This window comes from Lathyrus oleraceus, chromosome 6 (genome assembly GCF_024323335.1).
Source record: "Lathyrus oleraceus cultivar Zhongwan6 chromosome 6, CAAS_Psat_ZW6_1.0, whole genome shotgun sequence".
Taxonomy (NCBI): Eukaryota; Viridiplantae; Streptophyta; class Magnoliopsida; order Fabales; family Fabaceae; genus Lathyrus; species Lathyrus oleraceus.
The window spans coordinates 359,252,220-359,262,730 of NC_066584.1; positions in this window are offsets into that span (position 1 = coordinate 359,252,220).

A 10,511-nucleotide genomic window follows, 5' to 3' on the forward strand; every position below is an offset into this window, starting at 1 on the left:
TTGATGAATCCATATTGTTTTACTGTTTCATCAAAACGAAGATTCCATGAGTAGGTCACAAGCTCATCTTGATCCATGAGTAATACATCACCTTGATCAGATATCCATATATCTCAGGTAGGTGACGTATCCTGCCTGACCTACGCTGGTCTTGTTCTACTTGAGCAGGTTGCTCTTACACAACTACTTGTGTTTCCTGCTCCAATTCCTCCATAGGTGTGTCGATGCTTTGTGATTCTTGAATTTCTTCAAGCTCTACTTTCCTCCCACTGGTTCCTTTGGAAATAAAATTATTTTCTAGGAAAACTCCAGTTCGAGCGACAAACACTTTGCCCTCAGAAGGATTGTAGAAGTAATACCCTCTTGTTTCTTTAGGATACCCCACAAATAAGCATTTGTTAGATTTGGGCTCAAGCTTAGTTGAAATTTTTCGTTTCACATAAACCTCGCAACCCCAAATCTTTATGTAAGACATATGTGGTTTCTTACCACTCCATATCTCATATGGTGTCTTCTCAACCTTTTTGGATGGAACACGGTTAAAGTGTGTAAGCTGCTGTCAATGTCCCCAAAAGGAGTTTGGAAGATCGGCGTGACTCATCATGGATCGGACCATGTCTAACAGGGTTCGATTTCTTCTCTCAGATGCACCATTCCATTGGGGTGTTCCAGGAGGAGTAAGTTGGGATAGGATCCCACACTCTTTCAGATGGATCAAACTCTAGGCTTAAATACTCACCACCTCGATCTGATCGAAGAGTTTTAATATTCTTACCTAGTTGGTTTTAACTCGTTAGGTTTCATCCTTTTAGTATTAATGTTATTAATAGGCATTTTGAGATCAAGGACATATAGTCCATTGCTCATTTGTGCAGTAGCATAGAATATATCATTCAAATAAATTGAGCAACAATTGTTCTTTATTATAAATGAAAAAACCAAACTTGTCCAAACAAGAAATGGAAATAATATTCCTGCTAATTGCAGGTACATAATAACAGTTCTCTAACTGAATTATAAAACCACTAGGTAAAGTCAATACATAAGATCCTACGGCTAAAGTAGCAACCTTTGCTCCACTGCCAACTCGTAGGTCAACTTCACCTTTTGCCAAATCTCTACTCCTTTTCAGCCCCTGCACATTTGTACAAATGTGAGAACCGCATCCAGTATCTAATACCCATGATGCAGAAGTAGAAATTTATTTAATAACAAAAATACCTGAAGTTGAAGTCTCTACTCCATTCTTCGTATCTTCCAGGTACTTTGGGCAGTTTCTCTTCCAGTGTCCGGTCTTACCGCAATGGAAGCAGGTGCCTGCCTTTGCTATGCCTCCACTAGGCTTCAAAGCAGCAACGGTGGGTCTGGGTTTGGCAACTTCCTTGCCTTTCCCTTTATCACCCTGCTTGGTGGGCCTTTTGTTCTGTCTCTTTCCATTTCCGATCATCAGAATGGACTTCCCTTTTGACTTCAGATTCTGCTCGGCAGTTCTTAACATGACGAGCAGTTCAGGAAGAGATTTGTCCATATCAATCATATTGAAATTTAGGACAAATTGACTGAAACTATCTGGCAACGATTGCAAGATCAAATCAGTCGCAAGTTCCTTTTCGAGGGGAAAACCCAATCTCTCAAGGTTTTCCACATACCCAATCATCTTGAGTACATGGGGACCTACAGGGGCTCCCTCAGCTAACTTGCTTTGGAAAAGGGCTTTTGAAACTTCAAACCTCTCATGCCTTGCTTGCTCTTGATAGAGCAGCTTCAGGTGTTCGATCATATCGAACGCTGACATGTTCTCATGTTGCTTTTGCAATTCTGAGTTCATGGTAGCCAGCATGAGACAAGCAGTTTCATTGGCATCATCGACATGCTTCTTATAAGCATCTCTTTCTGCCTTAGGTGCAGAACTAGGAGGTTCCTCTTCAGGAACAGGTGTCTCCAAGACATACAGCTTTTTATCATGTTTGAGGACAATCCTCGGGTTTCGGTGCCAATCCAGAAAATTTGTCCCAGACAATTTTTCCTTGTCAAGAATTGATCGCAAGATGTTGTTAGAGGTGTTTGCTGTCATGGTTATCTACATAAGGATTAAGAAAATATAAGTATCATTGACATATTTAATTAGGCCTTTAATCAAATATGCTCCCACGATTTTACTCAAAACAAATGACCCTCATCATTTGATTCGGAAAATCCCGTTGGAAGATTTTCTAGTGGGTCGAGATCCATATTTCACTTCGTTCTAAGTCCGCGTAGGCGGATTACACAAAACTAGGTTATTTAGGTAGGAACTCCTTCCAGTTGTATCTCATACAACTCTCGAAAATTTCAGTTGGGTGAATAACTCCTTATTCCAATCCATCATATGGATTATTCCCAACTCTTGCTTCTAAAACATATATGATATTATTATAATTAAGTTTGACCCATTGTCTTGGCAGTTGGATATTACAATTATCCCATCGCACCTTACTAATATAGAACATGCACCTCGCTTTGGCGAAACCTACATTATCCGATACTAGTCTTGATGAGTGCTAAAACTTGGAAAGAAAACATATATAATATCATCATAATTTGTTTAGTTAAGTTTGACCCATTGTTTTAGCAGTTGGATATTACAATTATCCCATCGCACCTTACTAATATAGAACATGCACCTCGCTTTGGCGAAACCTACATTATCCGATACTAGTCTTGATGAGTGCTAAAACTTGGAAATCAAACATATATAATATCATCATAATTTGTTTAGTTAAGTTTGACCCATTGTTTTAGCAGTTGGATATTACAATTATCCCATCGCACCTTACTAATATAGAACATGCACCTCGCTTTGGCGAAACCTACATTATCCGATACTAGTCTTGACGAGTGCTAAAACTTGGAAAGCATAAACTTAATATTTTAGTTTGAGGGAATTGCAATTGTTATGATCTCACCGGCTTGTTTATCATATAAATCGTCTCTCACATGCATCAACATACATTCACATGCATCAACATACATACAAACAAAATGAAACAGTTATGGCCCCTAGCGCAATTGTTCTCCCAAGCCAATGAGAGAACCTAAGCTAACCTACAACGATCTAAGCTTCTCCAAGCAAGATCTTCAAGGTTGTCCTCCTTTAATATTGAATTCTTCTCTAAGCTTCTCCAAGCAAGATCTTCAAGATTGTCCTCTTTTGATATTGAAATCTTCTCTTTCTTCATAACATTGTCTTCTTCTCTTTATTCATAACATTACATTCCAGAAGAAACTCATTTTACATACGAGGGTTTGAGATGAGAAAAGAAGTTACATTAAGAGATCAAAAGGAGAGGCACGACACGCAGGTCGTATTTAAAAACCCAAAACAAAATAAAGGACAACTAAGGCCATAACTGATCACCACAAGGCAATAATAATAAACACATTGTTATTATTAAATTTTAATTCCTTTAATTAATTAAAACCAAATTAAATTTCGGCGACCGATCACACTACGCAGAGTTAGTCGGGGGTTCCAACCCTTGCGTAGTCACAAAACAGGAACCCCAAAATTTTGACTCTGGGAGTGTGACGACCGTCACAGGCGTGTGACGACCGTCACAGGCAATGTGAGTGTGACGACCGTCATGGGCGTGTTACGACCGTCGCGCATCCAGTTTGTTACGCCTGTTACGCTCGTCACACGAGCTTCACGCGGCCAAACTAATAGGACTTTGAAACAGTCTACGGACCTCTTCCAAAAAGCCCAAAATTCACAACTCCTTGACGGCACAACCCTTGCGCCGTCACCAACCCTAATGCGCCAATTTCAGACCGTCAAACACACCTCGATTATCGATTCAGTATGATTGATCAACAGGTCATTGCTTCACCATACTAATGTCGGATTCCGAAGCAAATGACCATTGATCGCTCAAAGGAAAACAATCATTTAGTGTTCGAATGAATGAAACAGAAACAGTATATCACATATACCGTATTTTGCATTAGGATTACTTATATCATATATAAGTTTATCGGTCTCAATTGCGTAACCTATGGACGATCGATGTATCGCTGCTTCACCATACTAATGTCGGATTCCGAAGTATAGTCAACATCAATCATCCAACTCGTACACTCATGATGCCAAATTTAATTACTCGTTTAATTAATTGATTCATTCTGTCTTTTAATCATATTAATACAGAAAATAAACAGCTATCCGAGTCATGGTTTCGTAAGTGGCTCTGATACCACTGAAGGAGAATTGCGGTCCAAAACGCAGCGGAAATTAAACTTTTCTCCTTTAGAGATCCTTACGAATGGTCATGATCAGTGATAGAATATTTACCTCTTGTGACGACTGAAACCTTTGGTGCAGATCTCTTGTGACAATCAAAACCTTTGATGCAGATCCACGGAGCGATCACGAACGTTGAACGATGACAACGTCTCTACTCAGTCCACACGAACGGGTTCCTTCAATCTCAGTGCTAGCTGGTACGAATGAAGGCTTTGAGTGAGAGAGAAAGAGAGAGTGAAAACGAAAAGAATGCAACCGAAATTAGTGCTTCTGCACAAGGGTTCTATTTATAGAACCACTTGTGTGGGCTTCAAGCTAAAAGCCCACTTAAGTGTATTTTGGCCCATATCTTATAATATGCCCAAAATCACTTAAGCCAATGGTACCTTACCATATTTCGTATTCTACTCAAGTACACCGTACCTTACGATGTTCTATAATTCATTTAAGGGCACCGTACCTTACGATATTCCTTAGTTACTCTATCTCTCATCAATCCGTCCTTTGTGTGTGACCCTGTAGGTTTTCGTGACGTTGACAATTATATTAAATCATGCATTTAACATAATAAACAGTGAGCGGTATCTAGCAACACATCACTGCTACCCAAGACACGAAAATGTCAAGTGATCTGACAATTCCTTCTGTGATAATAATTATGTGTATAATTACCCTTTTGCCCTTATGTCTATATTGAACACAAGGCATAGACCGTGTCATCCTTGTCCAGTTCAATATTGGGCCCATAGACATTTATCCTGTTATGCAAGATGGGCAAATTCCATCTAGGTCACTCATGTCCCTCAGCATGCTTTGTGGAGTACCCATCAACTGTCTTTATGGTTATCCAGTTACGGACAACGTTGGATCAGCAATAAAGCACTCGACTCTACATCTAGGATCCATAGTGGTTTCAGGTCGAAGAGTGGAATACACTATTATCACCATGAGAATAACTTATGACACCTTGCATAACTTTCTATATAGTATTCTCATAGCGGGTCAATCCGGTATAAATATTACTCCTAATATTCATACCTATGTTTAAGACTTGATAACTCTTTATCCATGATCCATGAGATGTGATCATCAGTCTACAAACATAATAGTCTTAATGCTTTAATGTTATCCCACTTCACACTAAAGCTCGACTACGGATACTTTAAGAATAGTGTCCTTATGTTTAATGTGATCTCATGATTGAGTCATACTTGATACATTAAACAGACTATCTATTCCAGGGACTTTATTAATCAACCATAATAAAGAGAATGCCTTTTATTATTCGATACAAGTACCAAAATGTATTGGCCTCTAGGGCTTACACCAACAACCTTGTCGCTAGGCTGCAAATTGTGGAAGGAATCGAAACACAACTTAAGTTATATTGTGACAATAGATCAGTCGTCCTATATGCTAACAATAATTAGAGCTCGACCAAGTTAAAACATATTTACATCAAATTCGAAGTTGTTAAGGACAGGGTACAAAGTGGACAAATTTCCATATAACACTTAGGCACAAACTCCATGATAGCAGATCCTCTTACAAAAGGTCTTACACCCAAGGCCTTTCATGAGCACACTACTCACACGTGTGTTTTACGGTTTGAGGAAATTTTAGTTTAGTGGGAGTTAGTCATTTATGAATTTTATTTTCTATGTTTGATATTATGTATGCATACTCTTAATTTGAATATTTTATCTGGTTTATAAAGTTTGATATTTAGTTGTTTATACTTTGTACAATAAGGTTATTGAATGATCTCACTAAAGTAAAATAGGATCAATTGAAAATCAACATGTACATACCATATTCTTGTGATTTTCATGCTACATATTTTATGATGAATCGATGTCATTTAGTTATATCACTATTAGTAATCATTGATGGGTTTAATTATGATTGATACAACGAAAAAATCACTTTGGTTTTATATACTAGCATGACTAATGGACGAGATAATTTGGCTACGCTTGAATTATATAATGGCAAATTTTTGAGCTCATAAAGTCTAACACGTATGTAAAGTTACACATGTGACCAGTGGAGATTGTTAGAATTTTGGGTCATATATGTAACATTTAAGGTGGTAGGGCAATTGTTTAATTAGTCAAGAATTAAAGGGGTCTAATTAATATTAAGTATGTGGCTAAAAGCATAAATTTAAAAATGAATGAAAGCCAGATAAATGGTATGGATCGTTTTGTGGGACTTAGGAACAAACTCCATGGTGTACTATGGGCCGATTCCACATTCCTCTAGGTATTTGACAAAAAGGCCCTGGGCATTTTTCACCTAAATCGTCACATATTTCGTAATATTCATCGCCATGGTCAGATTTGACACTCTTAATTCTTTTGTTGAGTTGATTCTCAACTTCATCTTTAAATGATTTGAACACATACAATGATTGAGACTTTTCATGTATAAGAAATATGTATGCATATCTAGAGTAATCATCTATGAGTGATATAAAATATTATCGACCATTTCAAAAAGGTGTGAAAAATGGTCCATAAATATCCGTATGTATCAATTCTAAGACATCAGTAGCTATATATGCACCGAATTTCTTTATTTTGGTTTGTTTACCTTTAACGCACTCAACACAAACATCAAAGTTTGTGAAGTCAATGGAATTCAAAATTCCATCTGACACTAGTCACTCAACTATACTTTTAAAGATGTGACCTAAGCGCTTATGTCATAATGCTCCTGAATTGTTATTATCAATTCTACGCTTAGTACCACGAGATTCCACATTTATGGATTCACTATTGGTAGCTATTGTGTTAGGCAAATATGGATTATCATGACTCATAAGTGAACTAGTTCCAACAATATCTGAATTGAAAGACAACTTGAATATATCGCTGGATCGGCTTCTCGAAAAACTGTTGAGCCATAGTCATCACCTCATCAATGAAGACCACATTCTCTTCGACAAATTCCCATTTCAGGGTCGTTCTCTAGTCAGTAACGGTTTTCTCCTCCTTCTGCCCCTCAACCAGCTCTTTCTACTCAAACTCATTGCTCATTTGAAGCGAAGAAATCTCTTTATTTTTGTTGTCTAGAGCTTTATGGGTCATCTTCAAACTATCTTCATCTATCTTTAGCTTGTCCTTAGAATACTTTGCCTATTTGATCAGGCCATTTTTCAATTGACGGGCCTCACCCAACTCCTTATCTAAGGCCTCGACTTTAGATCAAAAAATTCCCTTTCTTGTACCAAACTCCTGATACGTCGTAAGCATGAAACTAGTTTACTACCTTAGTATGATAATAGAGACACTTAAGAAATGATTTTCAATGGCTATAAGGCCCCATCTCAATCACGACTTACAACTTGCATCAAGAATGAACCCAAACAATTCCTCTAAAGAAATTAGTAAGGAACTAGTCAAAGTTGGGAAGAACTTTCCTTAAAATTGTTTAATTTATAAAATTTAGCTTCCTTTCAATTACACTACAAGATCTAGAACTCCACCAAAAGGTATGACAAACAAGATATTTTTCCACCATGCATTGTTTCATAGCTATTCGCACGGAGGTCGAAGCATCAACTAAGATGAGAATATGAATACGATGATCTCTCTGCAACAACTAAATCAACCAAACCACACAACTTCTATTTCGCACGACCAATCACCTATACAGATTGTATGTTCCAACCTTCGAGAATGAGTTGTTTTCTCCTTCCTCAATTGTCTTTCAATTTAGGTTTTCAAACATAATCTCAATCCATTATCTATCCTATACGAAGGCATTATATGTTTACAATTATAACTATGACACAAATTTCCAACACAAAAATTAATTGCACCTAACAAAATTCAAAATATAAGATATTCAAAATCCAAACTTTCATCACAACCCTAACCCTTACAAATTTGTTGTAGTAGTTTCTTTCCAAGTCTCTATCATAAGAGACAATCATTACAAATAAAAAATATTTAAGCGTCGCACACAAGAAATTTATTAAAGAAATTAGTCAAATTATTTAATACCATTCATTTATGGCGCCTAAATACTTTTTTTTCTGTATAAAAAAATACTACTATATTTTTCTGGGTTGTGGTAAAATAAGTAGTTTTCAATTTATAAACAGCTTTATATATTACGTGTAAGCAATTAAAGTATAATGTCTATTTGTAATGTTAATAGTATTAACTTACCATATGATACTGAAGTTATGCTCCAGCATGTTGTTAGCCTCTGGTCCAACCTTGTCTTGTCTATCTTTGTGATAGTTGTCTTGTCTAAGTTGTCTAGGGTGGGTATCAAGTACAATTGTGAAATCTGAGCACATCTACATAGGTTCTCAATGAAGTTCGTTATGTCACATACTCATATTCAACGACAACATCCACGTAATGATGTCCTACAATTATCCATCACATGGATCGATCTACATCTCATTCATTTTGATAGTGCACCTGTCTATTCTTAGATAGGCCATTACCCCTCTCTCTCTTGACTTTTTTTAGTGAGGTGTTGCTTGTGTTTTCTACGATAAATCCTTTGACGATAATGTGCATTACCATCGTAAACATGTTGATGTTCGAAGATTTCTAACTTTGAGGTTCAATCTATGAACCTTTAACATTATAGAGTAGACACGATACCAATTAAACCAAAAAATTGTGAATTATAATTAACAATTTATTATCTTTTTGAATTAAAGTTAAAATGCCAATTATTGCTAATATCCAGAAAGAATAATATAACAAAATTTTGTGTTCGTGAGTATTACACTAGCATTACCTTCACGCCGACCCAATCAATTCGCGGCTGTGTTATAATTTAAAAAATAGGTCTAAAATATATTAATTTATAATGAATTTAAAAAAATTGATATAAAATTATAGATTTTAAAAATACATTATGATTTTACATTTCTTTTTAAAAACTGATATAAAATAGATTTTGAAAACAAATTATGATTTTACATAATGTGTATCTTTTAAGTAATTAAAAAAAATGGGCCCTTTAGAATTTTGGGCCAGTGTTGTAGCATAGGTTGCACCTGCATTGGATCGGCCCTGAATGCATTATCTTCAATCCAATTTCATACTTTCGTAAAAAGAAAGTTTTACCTCATACCCCTACATTTATCCTTCCACCCCTATATTTTATAAAAAATATCAATTTTATCCATATATATTTTTAATTAATTTATTATTTTATTTTTTAAATATTTTTAAAATTTTATTTTTGTGTACCGGAAGACTTTGCAAAAGAGTTCCGGTAGTCATTTTTCAAGTATTTTTTTAATATTTTTTTATGTACCGGAAGACTTTGCAAAAGAGTTCCGGTAGTCAATTTTTGTGTAGCGGAAGACTTTGCAAAAGAGTTCCGGTGGTCATTTTTCAAATATTTTTTTAACATTTTTTGTGTGTGTACCGGAAGACTTTGTAAAAGAGTTCCGGCAGTCAAGTTTTATGTATCGGAAGACTTTATAAAAGAGTTCCGGTAGTCATTTTCAAATATTTTTTTAACATTTTTTTGTGTACCGGAAGACTTTGCAAAAGAGTTCCGGTAGTCAATTTTTGTGAACCGGAAGACTTTGCAAAAGAGTTCCGGTACTCATTTTTCAAACATTTTTTGAATTTTTTTTTGTATACCGGAAGACTTTGTAAAAGAGTTCCGGTAGTCAATTTTTGTGTACCGGAACTCTTTTGTAAAATCTTCTGGTACATAAAAAAAAGTTTAAAAAATACGTGAAAAATGACTACCGGAATTCTTTTACAAAGTCTTCCGGTATGCAAAATAAAATTTAAAAAATATTTAAAAAGTAAAATGATAAATTATTTAAAAATATATAAGGATAAAATTGGTATTTTTTATAAAATGTAGGGGTATAAGGATAAATGTAGGGGTATAAGGTAAAAATTTCCCGCAAAAAAGGTTTGAACTAAGAAAGTTTTAGAGAAGTTTATCGGAAAAGCTTCTTAACAACTTAAATGGCAGAACTTAATTCACCATCATCTTGAGAAATTGTTCAATTGTCTCGAGTCTTCACCTCTTTAAACTCCAACTCTTCACCACACATCTTCTTCGATCCAAAATCGTCTATCAATCTTCAAGACAACAACTTCTTATTGGGGAATCAACAAGTTGGGGGATGATCCTTACACAGAAGATAAATAAATTTGTAGTATACAAAAGTTCCTTCCAAGTATGTGACAAATCTTGATCGACAAAATGATTCAATCAGATATGAATA